Genomic DNA, 17,639 nt, shown 5'->3' with positions numbered 1-17,639 from the left:
CCAATTAATGTGTTAGTAATATAGCATGTTTATATAGATTCAGCTGTTGAAGAGGAACTGGGAGCAACTGAAATCCTCTACACTAAAAATTTAACAGTAGATTACATTAAAATAATCTTGTGGATACCATGCAGCAAATATGGGGTATATTTTCTGTTCTTGTAGACGGGGGTTGGAAGGATCTGAGGGCATAGTTACTTCATCTGGTTTTAGTTTTTGGAGGTTAGTTTAAATATAGCTGTTTGTTTTCACTTGTTTATTCCCTATGATCTTGGCCATTTCATCAGTGGATTTCTGTGGATGTCTCACAGCTACGACTTTCAGCTGTGGCTTGGGAAAGGACCCTAACTGGTACTGTAAGTGTATTGCCTTGCACTGTGCTTTCTGGTGGCATTAGGAAGGAATTGTGAATGATGGGCAGTAGCAGGTCTTCGTACAGTGTGCATGTGGGGGAGAGAGAGATGAGAGCCAAGTAAAAGGAAAGAGGATGAAAATTAGGGTTTGCTTTCTCACCTGCTTTTTGTCAAGCTTCTCTACTTTTCTGTGGTCCTTCTGCTGTCCAGTTCTCATAACAGCACTCTCTTTAGTGTCAGAGTTTCATGTCATATTCCCAGCCAGAAGAAAACTCTTCATGTGACTTTATTTCATTAGAAGGGAGAGTTTTATGTTACAGAATTCTTTTTGTTTCTAAGAAAGAAATAAAATAATACTGTCAGGAAGTCATGAATGAAGGTTCCAGCTTCTAATAACTGTTTTTTCCTTCTGGGCTTGTACTTCCTTTAGCTGACTAACTCACCCCAAATACAGTAGGCAGCACTGCTGTGTCACTACTGTGGGTGTGAGTAACTAATGTAAGAGCTGCGAATGGTGTCAAAGTTAGTAGCCAGGGCCCATGGCTGTGTGACATCTCTCTTACATTTCCAGAAATGTGAAAATTGGGGGGGCAGGGGGTTAGGGCTTCCTGTGTGGGCAGGCAAGCTTGCTTAAAGTCAGCAGAAGATGCATGACAACCCTTCAGCAGCAATTGAAAATGCATCCCTAGTACTTAACTCTATCAGTAAATTATACATTTAGCACCAGAAACCATGTGGCAGCATTATTTGGTAATGACTGCTTAGAATGTTTTGATTTCTATTGCCACTCAGGCCTTTTCTGTCTAATGACTGCTATACATTATTTTTTCACGCCCAACCCAGTCTAAGTGATTTTCATTTTACTGAAATAATAACCTCTTTAGTCCTTAGATTTCTTCACAGCATCATCTGCATTTGCTGGCTGGATACTTCTCAAAAGTATACTGCTGCGTACTTCTCCACAGACTAATTATGACTTAAGCAGTCGTAACATTCATCCAACATGACACCAGTTAGTGCAAGCAGGATAAAGTAAAAATGCGGGCACCTCTAAAGGTCAAGCATAGATGAATAAATCACACACAGAGAAAAGGGCAATAACTACATAAAGTCTTTCTTAAGTTAAAATAAGTCAAAACCTGAGAAATTTTAGATTCAAAACAGGGCCTTCCCCCATTTCAAACTACCTTTAGCACTTAATTTTAACACAACTTCACATCAGCTTTTTCAGCAAGTGTTGACTTGTTTGGTTTTTTTGTCAGGTTTCACATCATATGAATAATAATCTAATAAAAATTATGTGTGTCTAATATTTCCCTGTAGGCAATAAAGCACCCTAAGATATGTTGAATGGGGTACAGCTGAGTGCCTCAGATTCCTAGAAGACTAGTTACTTGACAACCTTGGGAGTACAGTTCTTTGTAGTGAATTTTTATTCTACCATTTTTTTTTTTCTTTTTTAGTAGACTACTTTTGTTTATTGGAAACTGTGAGGTTTTTTCTGTAAGGTTTACAGAAATCATTCTACCCAGTAGAATGGTGAGAAACCCATCAGGATTCTTCTAAGCTAACACAGTTTTTAGTTCAGTGTTAAAAGCACCTTCATGGGTTGAGAAAGGGAATCTTGGAAAAGACCAAAGTTCTCTGGTATCTGCTTTAAAAAAAAAAATCCTATCCAATACTCATCTGCAGATATCTGAGTTTGCATAGTCCTGTTATACTAACATCCAGCATAGTAACTTGAGGGAGTCAGAGAGTCAAATGCCTCACTATGTAAAAAATGTGTATTTATAATTCTCTGAAACAAATGAAATTCTACTGTTTAGTGAAAAATCTACTCATGTTTATTCCGAGTTGGTTTGTGTCGTTAGATATCATTGTTCAAAAATGTCTTTTTAGATTAGTTGTGTGATGGCATATTTGAGAAAATTCCTTCTTTCAATCAAATGAAGGTGCACATCTTAAGGGGAAATACTGTATGTTACACTTGAAATGTACAAATGTGCCCTGTATAGCTTAAAATGATCCTTAAATGTCTCCATTAAGTAACTGGATTATTTTCAAGACTACATTAGTAAAAGTATTGTTATATCAAGCACTTTAACATACATATCACAAACTGACATGGGTTTTTCAGGTTTTGAAGTACATTGAAATACAGCTTTTCCTGCTATGTCCTTTACAAATAAAACGGTGAGAATAATGCTTGGTGTCACTTTCTCCTTACAGAGGAACCGAGAGATTCGAGTCTCAAGCCGAAGAGCTGGTCTGAACCTGGACGTTATGGAACAAGTCAAACAAAATGATTCAGCTGATAGTGACTCCTGGTACTGGGAACTTGCTGGAGCAAAGAGCTGGGGAGAAGGTGTGAGGGTCCACTCTCAAAACCTGCCCTTCTGCCTCTCCTGACACAGAAGTCTGACTGTACCGAGCTGCCCAGCTCTTCATTTTCAAGGCTTGGGTGGAAGTGTGGCTGATGGAAGGGAAGAAATGGGATCACAGTGAAGTTTAGTTCTTAGCAGGGTGGCATTTGCTAGGCAGCCTGGGTTGCTCTCCCTCAGTATCTGGAGCACATGGGGAGGAGCAGGGTAGGATCCTGCTGGCAGCAAAATGGGAAGCGTGGGATTAACTGCAGCCGAGGGTCTCTTTCCTCTCTTCGCACAGGTTACTCTGATATTTGAACTCAGGGTTTAAAAAGCTGGAATGAAATTCATGCTCTTTGGTCTGTCAGTTAGCATGTGCCATAAGAAGAGAAGTTGATAGAGAAGAGAGAGATGGGTGCTAGCAACAAAAAAGGTACAAAAGAAAGACAGTCAAATTACCTGCTTAGTAATTAAAGGCTTTTCTAAATTGGACTGGATTTACAGAAATTCCCCTCACCCCAGCCATCCCAGATCTAGCTCAGCTGGAATTGGCAAAAATATGAGAAATTTTGAAAACAGCATAGTTGAAATCCAGTTCCCTGCATGTGTGTGCACATGGTGTATGTGAGGTGGTACATGTCTGTTCATTCATTTTAACTCTTGGTTTTGAAAAGGGAGAGAACCTCAGAAGAGGACTGAAGGGCTCAGAGCCTGAGACCATATATGTGGAAATCCTCAAATACACCATTTGATGATACTGATGGTCATCAACAGTGTAGCAACAAAATTATAGGAGCCCATAAATGTGAAAATCCATAGAGCTGCTTATGGTCAAATTTCAATAGGAAGTTGCCTCCTTACTAAATGTTTTAGGCTTAAGTATGTAAATCAGAGATAGTGGGATATGACATCTTAAAGGCAATAAATACTTGAAGTAAAGCAGAACTAAACTTGTCCAGATGAGGAAGTGTGAATAACTTCCTTTCCACTGCACTGTCATTGACGCAGTCTGGGAACACAACAATGTTTTCTGCAAAGGGTAAGTAGAAGAAAACTGTCTGAGAAAACTTGCACAGGTAGGACTCAAAATAGCTCACCAATCTAGTTTGTTCCTTTCCAGCATTTCAGGTAAGATTGTTGGAATAATTTTTGCTCAAGTTAAGAGCAAAGCTACTTCCCTGCCTGTCACTCCATCAACTTGGAGGTTGAGACTCCTGTCATTGCAGTCAGGGAGCATTTAATTGCTGACAACCCTATTTTCTCTCCTGCTATTCCATCACACATGTATCATTATAAGCTGCTTTGAGCTCAGTGCAGGATGTGAAGGGAATGGGAAAATTTCTGTATGGGTCTGCTATCTGGTGGCTGGTTAAGGTAAACTATCTGCCAAAGCCACTGCAAAGCTGATTTGTCAGTGGAAAGCTGTAGTTCTGCAGGAAAGCTTGACACTTTAATGGGCCCATCTGTATTCCCTGCAGACCTCACAAGGCATCTCAGCTCCTCTGAAAGAACTTCGGTCAGAAGAGGATGTGACCATACAAATTATTTTCTCTGTTAACCAAGCCCACCTTTGTCCCAAAGGGAAAAAAAGAAAGAAAGAAAAAAAAAAAGAACCGCCCCCCTCCCCCTCCTGCTGATCCTTACCCACAGCATATTTTTCAAAGGACGTTGCTGTAAAGGACCTCATTGCTGCATGATCTAGTGACAATCTTGGTATCATTCAATACTTAATTCAGTGGGATCTACAAATGTAAAATAATTGTGATTCATATCAGAGAGGCTCATGTATTTACACCAGTTACTCTAATATGAGTAATAATCTGTAAAATATTGTTCCTACTGCTTGTAGTGGTTATCCAAGATTTGTGCAAGTCTATTTGTCTTGCATAAGGGGTAAACATAGAAGACAGACAAAATTTGTAATTCTTTCTCTTTGTAGAAAATAATGCTCCTCTCCCCAGCACAGAACCCTTAGTTTTGTATGGCCTTTTCCCTGAATGATTCATTTACTCTTAGAGCAGCATGTTAAAATGGGTGAATTGTGGAGTGCTCTGTTTACCCACCCCTAGGTGTTCAAGCCCTGCTGTAGGGTGGTGCACTAACCAAGTGAACATAGCAAATTAACAATTTTTATTTGCAAACTGCATTTGGCAGGACTGTGCAGCAGATATAATTCCTGAGGAGCTTAAACATTTATCAGAGGGCATCTATTCTCCTAGCAAAAGGCAGGCATGGAGAATGCAAGAGACATCCCAATCTTCACCCAGTGTGTTCAGTGCCAGATTCTCTCCAGCTCCTACAGCCAGCTGATACAAGCCTTAACTAAAATAAAATGAAACTCCTCCCTCAATAGCAGCCAGATGTTGGGTTTGGTGTGCTGCAATCCTTGCATTCTTCTGCTTTCAACCAGAGGTTTTCACAAAGGCTGGTGTTAGCCTAGGGAAGCCATTTTCCTTACCCTGCTTCTGCAGCCAGAGGGAAGAGATGGGCTCCTTTAGTAGGCTTTGCGAGGAGAAACCTCACATGGCTGCTTTTAATTATGCCAAGAGAAGTCCAGCAGAGACGGCTTGCAGAGTCTAAGCAAGCATTAATCTTTATGAATATTCCCCCCCAGCACTGTCCTCCCATACCGAGTTCATTTCTTCAAAGGCATCCAAGTGATACATTTGCATGCTCTTTACACATCAAAAAATAGGAGTTTACGAGAGTGAAATCTAAGGGTGATGGACCGAGGTAGTTGTCTTCATATCTAAATTAGTAAATATTGTAAAAAATACAAGTTCTTACAGAAGCACAAGATAGGGACCAGAAAATGTGGCTTTAATTTCTAGATCTCTCTGACTTCCACCAAGACCTTTAAGCAATTTGCTTATGGCATATCCCATTTTGCAGCGAGGGAGCTGAGGTACAGAGTGGTGGGACTTTGCTTCAGCCAGTCCCTGCCTTGTCTATCTGAACTGTCCAGCCTTGGGGTTAGCAACTGCCCATCCAGCTTCCATTGGTGTGTGACTGAGAGCAGCTTTTCAATGCTACTGTGACAGAAGTACCCTGAGGTCTCATTTGTGGTTAATTCCAGTTTAAAAACTTATCTAAAACCTGTTGATTTGTGATGTTGTGGGCATGTGCAAGTTTGTCTAGTTGTGTATGGTTAGAGAGCTTTGTAATCGTTAGGACAGAAGAACAGGCTTTCTTCATACTTAACTACAATACAGTGATTATGGTTACTATCTGCAATGTGATTAAGCATTACAGAAAGGCGTGCTTGGCTGTTGTGTAAGGTTGGCAACTGATGCCCTACCCAATGGGAAGAAGAGAAAACAGATGCTTTGCAAGAGCGAGCCTCCCTGGCTTTTCATCCTGAGTCCAAAGTTCTTTAAGGAGATACAGCCATCCGTAAGTCTACCTCAGAAACTGTGGCTTCTGGGACAACACAAGCTGTCAAAACTAAGAAGCTGTAGTTGTGGCTCAGTGGAGGTGATGGGGACGCCTGCAAGTTTAGCTTCTCCTGGTTCTGGCTCATGGCAGGGTCGGGTGGTGTCAGAGAACATAGGAGACCTCCTTGCTATGTGTGACTACATCAAGTTAATCCTCTCCCCTCTCTGCCCCACAACCTGTCCCAGCTCATTGCAAGCTCAAACAGATCATCACCAATACCAGAAAATGCATGGTGGAAGACATCGGAAATGCTAGCAAGAGATTTCCAGTAGAGTCAGAAACGGTCAGTACAATTGAGAATCCTCTTTGTTGTTGTTTTTAAAAAGGCATGGAAGTAATTTCAAATGAACCAGGATGTCAGTCCAAAGACTGTGCTCCTGTACTTGAGATAGCTGTAAATTCTTGAATTGACTCTCCTTCGCCCATTTCTTCTGCTCAGTGCTCTCACCTGAATTAAGTTTACCTGCTTGCACACGTGCAGCTTTTGGACCATCATTACCCAATGAGATAAATGGTGTGCTCTAAACCAGACTGTGCAATATGAACCTACCAGCTTGGAATTAGCTATTGGCTTGCCTGAGATCTAAACCTCTTGCAGATGCTCTGTGGTTCCTGACTGTATAAATAGTATGAAGCTGGCTGAAAGTGGGTGTGGTGTACAGGACATTTCTTCACCCCCAAAAAAATGACTTTCAGAAAAACTGCACTTAGGGAATGTAAGTGGAAACATCAACCCATGGCTCTACCCAGCTTTCATGTTCTTAAAGCTGTGGAAAAGGTTTCCATTCATGGTAACAGGAGCACAGGAGAATTGGGAAAAACTTGCAGGCCAGAGAAGCTATTTAATTCATCCTCTGCACTTTGTTAGAATGCAGGAATTTGTGCTAGACAGGGGTAGTGTGGGTAGCTGTGATCATTTGTGTTTAACAGGCACAATGCTGAGAAGTGAGGAATGAACTAGCTGATCTTCAATTCAAATGTGTCTCCTAGGAAGTGCAAATACAAGTTGATCCACCATGGCTTACTGAAGTCAGTGGAAGTTCCTAAAACTGATGAGTTTAGACAGGCATTCATGAGCACTGTAGTCTGCTAACCTATTAGTTTGTGCACAGTAGTGAAGCAACTCTCTTTTGAAAAAATAGTTACTATTGTTGCTGCTTTCAACACCCAATGTTGATTAAGCCAGTCCTACTCTTACGCTAAGAGTTTGTTTCTGGTAACAAATTTTAAGTAAAATGCATATCTCTGTGAAGGGCCAGGCTTGTGCTAATGAAGATGCTCAAAAGCCTTGTGTTCACTCTTTGGTTAAGATAACCTGGAAGAGAGTACCGGCAACGCACAGTGTCTGACAAGCAGGAGATTGACTGGGAAGACTGCCAGTGTGTTGACTCTGGGTAGAGTTGTGAACAGCATGGTTTGTTTTATCACTAAGTGCAGGATGTCCTGGATAGATCCCACCCAGCTCAGTACCACAGATTATGCTTGTAGGCAAATCTGAGACCCCATTCTCCAAGGTAGAGCAGGACCTAGCATACAAGGCAAAAGTGTAGGCATGCCCCTTTTCTCCCCTCCACAGCCCACTCCAGGCTGTAGTTACCAGAAGCACTTCACCAGCTAGAGCCTGCATGCATCAGTCTTTTACTTGCACTTGCCGTGTAGCTGAATGAAGTTTTTGTTTGACATCAGAAGTTAAATCTGTTTGCAATGGAACCAGCTCCTGCAAGCATCCAAAGTATGGGGAAGTTTTCATCCAAAAGATGATGCAGGACTACCAGCAAGTTTTCCCAAGCACTGCAAGCCTAATGCCTTATCTGGTTCTATTGCTGTCCAAGCTGGCCATGCTCCTGGCAATGTCCTAGGCCGAGCTACTGGGCAAGGTTCCTCCTCAAAATGCTTCCTGGGATGCCTCTCTGTCCCTTGGAACTCACTCCTTTCAGGTTTCATAAGCAGGGGGATTTTGAGAGATTTTTGTGCTGAGAATTAGGGTTAAGAAAGGAAGGAGAAGAAAGCAGAAGCAAGACAGGGGAGGAAGGAGCCCATAGTTAATTGAAATGGTTCTCGGCAGGCAGTGTTTCCATAGAAGAACCTCCCTGACTCTCCTTCACCCAAGTATTGCTTGCAGGAGGATGGCAGAAGGGCTCGTTCACTTGGTTCCTCCCAAATCTAAAAGAGACTTTCTGCCCCTGGCTTAGGCAATTAATCAGGTAAGGAAAACTCTTGAGGACTCTAGGCACAATACACACTGTAACATCTTCATCGATTTCCCTCTCCCCCTCTTTCAAAAAATATTTGCCTGCAAGGGCCTGTACTATTTTCCCCTTGTTTTAGCTATGTTGGCACAGAAGCCATGGGTAAGGAGCTTCAGGATGATGGTAGCAGCTCTGTTTGTGTCTGTATAATCACTCGTGGTTCTCTTACTCAGCTAATTAAAACCAAAACCCCTCTAGCTACCCTGAAAAATGTAAATAACATTTATTAAAACATTGTTCTGTGGTATAACCAGCACCCAAGTTACAGAAAGGCTGTTATGAAACAGGATTTTGCTTGCGCAGAAGTGGATGGCTGCAAATCAAGTGAATGCCAGGCTTTCTTCATGAAAGCATGAAGCTGAGGACAAACAGAAGTGCATACAATTAAAAATGCATGAAATGTGCAAAGACAAACAACTGGCAGGGGCCAAAGCTGTCTGAACACCTTCTCAATGTGCTTTGCCTGTCGGTAGAGTTAGCACAGATACAAAGGGTGGGGTATATGCAGCAAAACAAGATTCTTCCAAGGCCATTGGATTCTTATCACAAGTAGCAAGGAAACAGAAAGACAAAATATATCAAAGCAGGAGAAAAAAATCTTGGACAAGGCAGGAGATTGTATGCTCTTGAACCTCTGTCTAAATGCACAATGCATGTTCAAGAGCAGGTTTGCCGTAGCGTAAAGGGACAAAACGTGAATGTGAAGCCAAGAACAAAGTCCACTATAAGGACACACAGATCTTGTGTATTCACATTTATATCAAAACCCAGGCATGTTTTGTACAAGCACAAAATGTACCCTTGGAGTAAAAACAAGCAAGTGAAGCTTCTTGGTTGCTCCCTGCACCTGATAAAGACACTACAGAACAGGCCTGATTTAATTCTTCCTCAGTTCTGGCAATGCCAGACGGGCTTGAAATGATTCAATCCAACTTCTGGGCTCTCTAATCTGACTCAATCAAACCTTTGAAAGTGCCTTTAAAGATGAGTAAATGAAGAACTCAGTGGAATTACATGAGTGTGTAAAGCCAAGTGCATGGTTTAGCTTTGCTGAGCTGTGCCTGGGCTGGAGCATGGCAATCCTAAACACCCCATTCTTTAAGCAGAAATCACGGAGACATTTAGAGAGACAGTTCTTGTTTTATGCAAACCCGCAGAGATAAGCATGGCTCACCAACAAGATTATGAGGAATGGCCGCAAAAGAAGCGGGATGGCCAAGCAGTTATCAAAGGTATAAAATAGAACTTAAAAAAAAAATCGGGGGGGGGAAGCAGGAAGACAGCACAGCATCAAAATAAATAGTAAGAGAAGGAGAGCTGAGGGAGACAGGGTTTGAGAGGACCCCGCAGGCTCAGTGGGCAACAGCTCTGGAGCCTGTGAGCAAAACAGCAAATGGAGCACGAGGAATTCACCTCCTCTTCCTCAGCTGCCACCTTGCCTATGCCACTGGCCCACCTCAGCCAGCCCACAGAAAGCTGGCAGGCACCTGCGGGGGCTCTGGAGGGCCATGACAGGGACTGTGTGAACACCTGGGGGAAAGCAGAGCCATAACCTCATCAAGGTAAAGGGGCCATGGCCTTGATAACCTGTGAGCCCCTTGGGGAGAGGAGCATGGGGTCTCCAGGCCCTGCACCAGCCTGAAGAAAACACCAACTAAGGCTGCCAGCAGACTGGCCTGGGGAGCTGAAACAAAACCTTTCCCATCTGATAAAAGGTCCTGCCATCTCACATTATAGTGGGATAGATGAGCTGTGCTGTGAACTTCGTGGCATGGCCTGGAGGCCAACATGGCCACCAGCCCTGGGGGGCTTGTGGAGGGCTGAGGCTCATAGGTGGGCAGCCAGTGCTCTCCCACAATGTTTTTAAGGTGAAAAAGGTTACACAGCATGTAAGTGAAACCTTTGAAATGCAAAGATAAAACCAGACTTAAAGGTCTGCCAAGACAATAGGTGACTAAGCAGGAATCTTGTGCACTTTCGCTGGTTGCAAGCCTGGGTGTGTAATTCACCCTTAACAGACCAGGCATGAGCTCAGCCCAGAGCAAACACATCTGCAGTCTTAGTCAAAAAGGTTATTCTAACCCCCATAAAGTCAGAGACACGCATGCCACACTACATTTGAAGTAACTAAGCCTGCACTAGAGCTAGCATCGTTTCGCAACCCAGCTGACTAAAGAGCAGAGGAAGGAGAGGAGCCTCTAATGGGAGGAACCTCCTGGTCCTATTACCCATTTGTTTTCATTTTTCCCACCACAATGTGACATGGTCTGTCATGATGGCATCAACAACATAGTCCAGAGATGTTCTCTGCTGAAAGGCCAGTGTCAAAACCCTTCAGTGCAGACAGCTCATGTACGTTCTTTCTTTTAAATGGTAGTCACATTGTCAGTGAGGGAGGTGCTGCTCTGACACTTGCTACCAGTTGGGAGGTGAGAGAAGGCTGGCAGACCTCCAGTTGTGGGCTTTTTTGGGTTAGGCCTCTGTTGTTGTCCTCCTAGGTTGATTCAACTTTATATAATTTATTTTGAACAGGAAGCATTTATCCACCCAAAGTACTGAAGTCTTCAAACTGGTAGCAGACAGCTAGCATCAGCCTCTGTGGCATTAACAAACGCTAAGCCTACATGCTTAAGGGGCAATTTCTGCTCTCTGTAATTTGAACAGTCTTGCAGGATTTGTGCAGGCAGGTAAATGTGAACCTATATACTCCTATGGTTGGCAAGCTTTTGGAAACAAACAATTCATAAAGGGTTTTGAAAAGTTAGACGTGAGAACAGATGTTTTAAAATGTATTTTCCTTGAATTGTCTAGGAGTTCGTCTCATCATATGACCTCAGCTTAAGCTACTTGTCGCAAAGTATCGGATCCACAGACACAAATATCCTGCTGAGTCAATATATTTTCCATCTTGCAATCAGACTAGGGCAAAAAACACATTGTACTCCTTTGTCAAATCAAGAATCACAGTTTCTGTCTTGTTTTAGTGTTGGAAGAAGATTCTATCTCTGTGTCTAGTGAAAACCTTTGGTCCCAAATGTTGCTTTTTGGTCTGAATCCAGCCTTGTCTAGTGCTCAGAATTTGCTACCACCAACATGAGTCCATAAAGAGTAAGCTGCTCATGGAGCTACAAGGTGCACAGTCCAGAAGCAACATCAGGTAGTAGTTATCAGTGAGTTTTGCTCTTTCTGTCACTCTTGCTTTCTGTCACACCCTGGGCATCCTGTGTTGGTGAACAACATGAGACATAAAAGCTGGCAAGTGTTCTATGCTTTTCTTACTACGCTGCATCTGATACAATATAGACCAGCTGGTTTTCATCCAGTCAAAGCAGCCTCCAACTCCTTAACAGAGAAAAGCCAGTGTGTGCTTAGCTTGCTCTGCACTAGAACTGACCTGCGCACATACAGGTACTGTTTTCTTCCATCTTCAAAAGCTAATCACTGTTTACTTTTGCCATCCTAGACAGGGTCATGCTGGTCAGAGACACCTCACAACCTGAGAACAAGGGATGGTCTCTGTGCCAGCACCAGCTTCCTGATAAGAGACCAGGGTTTTTTTACTGGATGCAGTTCACTTTCCCAGGACAGGAGATTCTCCGCTCTGCTTCAGACACCATGTGTGGTCCTATAGTTCTTTGGACAACTGTGTGGAATGGATGCTGCCACTCACTTGATGACTACTTTGGAAGGTGTTTCATTATAATGTCATTTTATGGTACATACATATGCAGTTGGTTAGATCTGAGTACTATTTATTTCTAACTTCCTGTGTCTGGTGTTATTATGGGCATTATCACTGCTACCTGAGAGAGAAACTGTTTTCCAGCAACAGGTTATTGACTGACCTCACAGAAGTTGAGCACTCCCATTTCCTCTATGGAGAAGGAAGCACATGCTTTCTTAGGACTATACATAGAATATAGGTGAGTTTTAGAAGCCCCCAGTGCCACCAGAGAACTAGCAGTCAAAGAAATGTGTCAGGCTTCTTCAAGAGGCTTATGGATGTTTTCAAGTCTAAAGCAGCTGTTACCCCATCATGTCAGACTGACCACTTAGTAGGGCTTCCACATCGATGGTAACAGATTGCACTCCAGCAACTCAGTCTAAATTTCTGTGAGGAATGTAGTTACGACGCTGTAGCTAGCTACTCTGTGTTTTTGCAAGGACCCTAGATGAATTTCGCACAGGCAGATGATATTTTCTGCTCCTGTCTACTTACCATGACAGACTTGGAGAATGGAAAATAAATAACTGCTATCATAACAGCTGCCCTATAAAGGGACCTGGATCACTTAGAGTGGGGCTTGCCTGAAACATGACTACATGTACCTGTTGGAGGGGAGTCTGTGTCTTTCTCTGTGTATTTAAAGCATTAAAAACACATGGAGCAGGAAGCAGTGATAATGGTGAGTTATATAAACCTATCAGGGAGCTATACTGTTGCAGAGCAGAAGCTAGCCAGCATGAAGACACACCAAAATACTTAGAAGGCAAAACGTTGTGGAGGCATCGCTGAGCCCTGCTGCCCCGCAGGAGGTGGGAAGGGGGTAAAAGCCAGCACAGGAGCATCACAGCCTTGGGCAAGGGCAGTGAGAGCCTGGGACCATGAGGAGGGGACTGTCATGGCACACAGGTTACAAAGTGACACAGTATTTATCAGAGATAAATAGTCTGCTTTTAAGGACAGGAGGACCTATACAGCAGGCTTGAAGGAAAGTGGACTACGGCACTGACCTGTTTCAGAGTCAGTACCCAAGAAGCTGGGTCTCTAGCATGCTGTGCCTGCATGAGGTTCACACCTGACATCCTGGTCTATCTAGGGAGAGATAGAAAGGTGCCACTGATTTGAACTGCACTCTGGAGTTTAGCAATTGGTATCCGTCCCCCAAGCTTCCCAGTACACCCTCAAAATGTTGTTTCCAGTGCCCCAGTCAGCACCTACATGCTGACTCAGAATAAGGAGCATGCTGGGAGGCCATTTTCCACAGCTTATAAAAGAGGCTTTAAAGGGCTGCTGCTACCTTAAAGAATGGCATATACAAAACTCCTCCTGTTTTGCAGGTCTCCTATGAATGGCTACTTATTCTAATTTACAGCAGGATGTGTTTTATAAGAGGGTAAACTTGGCCTGACTATTCAAGTGAGAAGCAGTTGAACGTTTACATACACACACGCACGCAACTGGGAAAGACCTGGGCCTTCACAGCACACACGCATTTCTGCTGGATGGGCACTAACATTCTTGCGCCTGAGGGCTGCAGTTAAGCCACCCCTCCTGCCTTCTGTGTGCATCTAAATGTGTTGGGCCTCTCTGTTCTGAAACAGCTTGAGATCTAGAAGTAGAGGAAACACCAGGCCAGTCAGACCTGCCATCTCGGGTCTGTCCGGGACCATGGCTGGTACTAGATGTCACAAAGTGGCTGAAACCTTGAACTGTTTTGGTTGGCATTAAGCAGTTAGCAATTGGCCTAAGCAGGAGGGATTTAGCCCTTGCTCAAACTTTTTTTTTCTTTTGTTACACAGTGTGAATTAGATGTTCATGATTCCTCAATCAACTCTGAGTACAAGTACTCAGCCCCAGCATTCACAGGGTCAAAGGATCAGCTCAAGAGGTCACTTTTGTAGCTATCCAGTTTTCCCACTTTCCTCCTACAGATAATGCAAATCAACCAGTAAATATTGTTCTTGTTTTTGAAACCTCGCATTATGACTGGTTCAGCCACTGCTAAGGGTAGTTGTCCTGACAAGAAGAGTCAGTCAGTTCAGCTATGGATAGAGATTTGTTTTGACAGGATGCTGAAAATAGCACCTCAGAAACCGCACTGCTAGCTGGTTTTAGAAAGGCCAGTTTTTGAAGTGTCCCTGACCGGCCAACTCGTTACTCTGTAAATAGCAATCACTTTGTTTAGCTGTTTTTCAAAAAGTGCTCATGCCTGAAGGACATTGACATCCCACAGCACCTCCTCACAGCTTGGCCATCCCTGCAGGCTGCTCTTGTTCAGCTTCCCCAGGAGCCCCTGGAGCTCATAAAATGAGCAGGAATTCCCCTGAGGATACTATCACTCGAGGAGCCACCCTACACGTGCTCACCTGCCTTCCCGCAGGGAGCCCAGCCTCTCTGCACATCCCTTATGCTTCAGAGGAGCACTGCTGCTCAGCTGAGCCCCCAACCGCTTCAGGTGAGCTCAGTCCCAGCCGGAGTATCTCCCATCCCACAGTGTTTAATCAGCCTTAACCCCTCCCAGATAAGCCTAGTTATGCTGAGAAAAGCCCAACTGTGGCTCTAACCAAAGGCATTTCTTTAGAAGCTGAAAGGTATGTGGCATGGAAGTCATAAACTCTCCTGCTTCATAAACTGTCCTCTCCTTGATGAGTGGCTTCATAGATATTTCCTAGAGATGTAGATAAGTTGCAAAATACCTCCTCTGACATCTGTAGGGCCAGTACTCTCTTGCACTCCCTCTCTTCCATACCCACATGGCACTGGTGCTAGCTCCCTTGGTGGTCTCTGCATCAGAGGGTCAGTGAGGACAGAGGAACTCCCCCGCTGGCCCTGAGATGACTATCAGATCACTCTGTGCCTGCGTAGCACAGGGCTCATGCTGCACACGAGCTCTGTGGCTCAGGCTCTGACACTTCTGCCCTGGAGGCAGCATCTGGGTCCCTTGACTTCTCTGCATGCTGTAATTTGCAATATGAGCAGGCAGACAGACCAGAGGAAAGTCATTAGGGTCAGGTGTGTGTCCTGCTTTGGGTTTATTTAAGTCTCTTTCATCACCCTGTAGAGTTAATTCCTGACCATGAACATCCGTTATGGGACCAGACTACCTTTTGGGGATCTCTGTGATCAACATCTGCTCAAATTTTGCCTGAAGCTTGCCCATCCTTCTTCTGCCCTCCCCTTATCTACATGGTTTTGTGAGTGAAGACTTCCTCCTGGAAAGTCCTTTGCCTTTCCTTATCATTTATCCTTATCCTTTACATTTTCAGAATAGGATGCCTTTGCCCTGAGGAAGGGGGATTGTATCCTACTATCCTCCCTTCGTGCGGCTCTCCCTTTATCCTTATCCTTTACATTTTCAGAATAGGATGCCTTTGCCCTGAGGAAGGGGGATTGTATCCTACTGCATCCTCCCTTCGTGCCGCTCTCCCTGCCTGTCCTTTTCCTCTATCTGCCCTTGGCTTGTTTTTTAGAGGATGTTAAGTGTCAAACTTGTTTATTTGTTACAGTCCAATTAGCTGATTCAATCTAATTAATCTATCTGAAGTTATCTGTGTAATGTGGTGGCTTTGTTAGCCAATTCCATTCCCTCTTACCCTTGCAAAAAATTTTCGCCTCCAGCTCCTCCTTCCAGATCTTGGTGTTAGATTTCCACCTGGTTTTTGGCTGCTTGTACAAAGTTTGTGATCAGGACTCCATGTTCTGCAGATTTCCTTCAGGGACCATCTCCTTCCACCACCTCCTTCACCTGGTTAGCCAAGTCTGCCCACAGCTCTTCTTCCTCACCAGAAGACTTGTAAGTTCTGTGTCTGTCTTTGGCAGCTTGGCAATAAAGTCAGCAAGATGCTATCCCCCTATGCGACTAGTTGCTTGAACTTGAGCTTGGTGAGATATCACTACACTCTGCCTTGCTTTGTCTGAGTAAAAACTGCTCACAGAGAGATGTGTTTTCTGCATAGTCTCTGTGGCTCCCTGCAGTCAAAGTCTTAAATCTGAAACTCTGTCACCTCCTCAAAGTGCCTTTTTCCTTTCCTAGGGCTACCTCAGTGTTAGGTTGATCTCATTCTTCAGCTAGCTCCTCCTTTATCTGTGAACATCTTTTTTTTTCTTTCTTTTTTTCCTTTTCTTTCTTTTTTTTTCCTAAAAAGGGAACCTATGGACCTCTGTTCAGTCTGATGGTGCTGTAGATTAAAAAGCAGTGTCACTGAGAATGGACCTGTAGGCTAGAAAATCTCTAAAGAAAGAATGGTGATGGGTGAAGCTTTAACCTGGAAAGATACTGCCTCAGGTTGCTTGTCTTAATTTACCAGAGTTCTGGGTATGAGCCTAGAGCACCCACACCTGTAAGAAAATCCTTCCTGGCAGTTCCCCTTGGAGTCCTGTTGCCTCCCATGCTGACCATGCTGGCTGCTCCCTAGGAGAGGATTTGAGGCATCAGGGTATGACCTCATTCCTGAAACATGACAAAAATCAATGAGCTTCCCTAGGTCTTTCTATTCTCAGACATCCCTATTTACCTGCTTGATTCCTGTTGAGAAAGAGGTCAGGAGAAGAAGCCTGTTGTACTGAAGCATTGCTTTCTAGCCACCTTGGATGCTCTCCCAACTACTGTGCTTTGCTTTTCATTCTTTCCCATCCAGCTCTGTCTATGTTCGGGGTCATGCAGTGGCAAACAGGGTTAAGGAGATGGATGCGCTTGGTCACGAGTCTTAGATTCCGTAAGAAGCTTCAAAGAGCAAATTCTGTCCTCTAGATGATCCACGTGAGACCAGGCCTACACAACACTCTCCAAAGCAGTTCATAACTTTCTCTTCACTAAAGATTACTCTGAAATAGTCAGTATAAAATCTGGAACTTCTCCCCACGCTGTTGGGAAAGATGGGGGTCTCAGTTCAGAGGAGAGATCTCTTTCAGGTGTCCTAATACTTGGTCTCCATTTTCAGAACTGTCCCAAATGACAGGATAAGGGGAGATACCTTTCTTGACAGGAAACAGAGTGGCAGGCAGAGAGGGCTGATCTTCTTAATGGCATCTTCAAATCGCCTTAATATAAATCCTCATAGAACAGTCTTATTGGCTTTAATAGGGATGAAAGCAATAGTGCTGCAAAGAAATGAGTAGCACTTGAAAAGCTGCATTAAAGGTGTTTAAGCAGTAATAGAAAATGAACATTTTGCTACACGATTTGAGCAATCCTTAAGAATTTAAGAGAATTATCTTCTTCTTAAGGAATTTGAAATATCAATTAAACACTCTTCAGAAAGGTTACTATTCTCTGTTAAGCCCTGATGGATTTCTTACTTAGGCTGGGCTATAAATGATCTGCCTTGTTCCTAGGAGTAAACCAGTTCAGGGTCCTGTCTCTCTGAGCTACATAACTTAAGTACTTCATCCTGGCAGCATGAATATCATAATACCTATTTTTGCTATCATCAAACTTTGCTGTCACTGTTTATTTGTAGCCATCTACCATTTGGCCTAAAACATAGGGAAAAGTCGCATTTCTTTATTAACCTGA

The sequence above is a fragment of the Pterocles gutturalis genome, unplaced genomic scaffold (assembly GCF_000699245.1).
Source record: "Pterocles gutturalis isolate BGI_N339 unplaced genomic scaffold, ASM69924v1 scaffold4545, whole genome shotgun sequence".
Classification (NCBI taxonomy): Eukaryota; Metazoa; Chordata; class Aves; order Pterocliformes; family Pteroclidae; genus Pterocles; species Pterocles gutturalis.
This window is presented reverse-complemented; position numbering follows the sequence as displayed.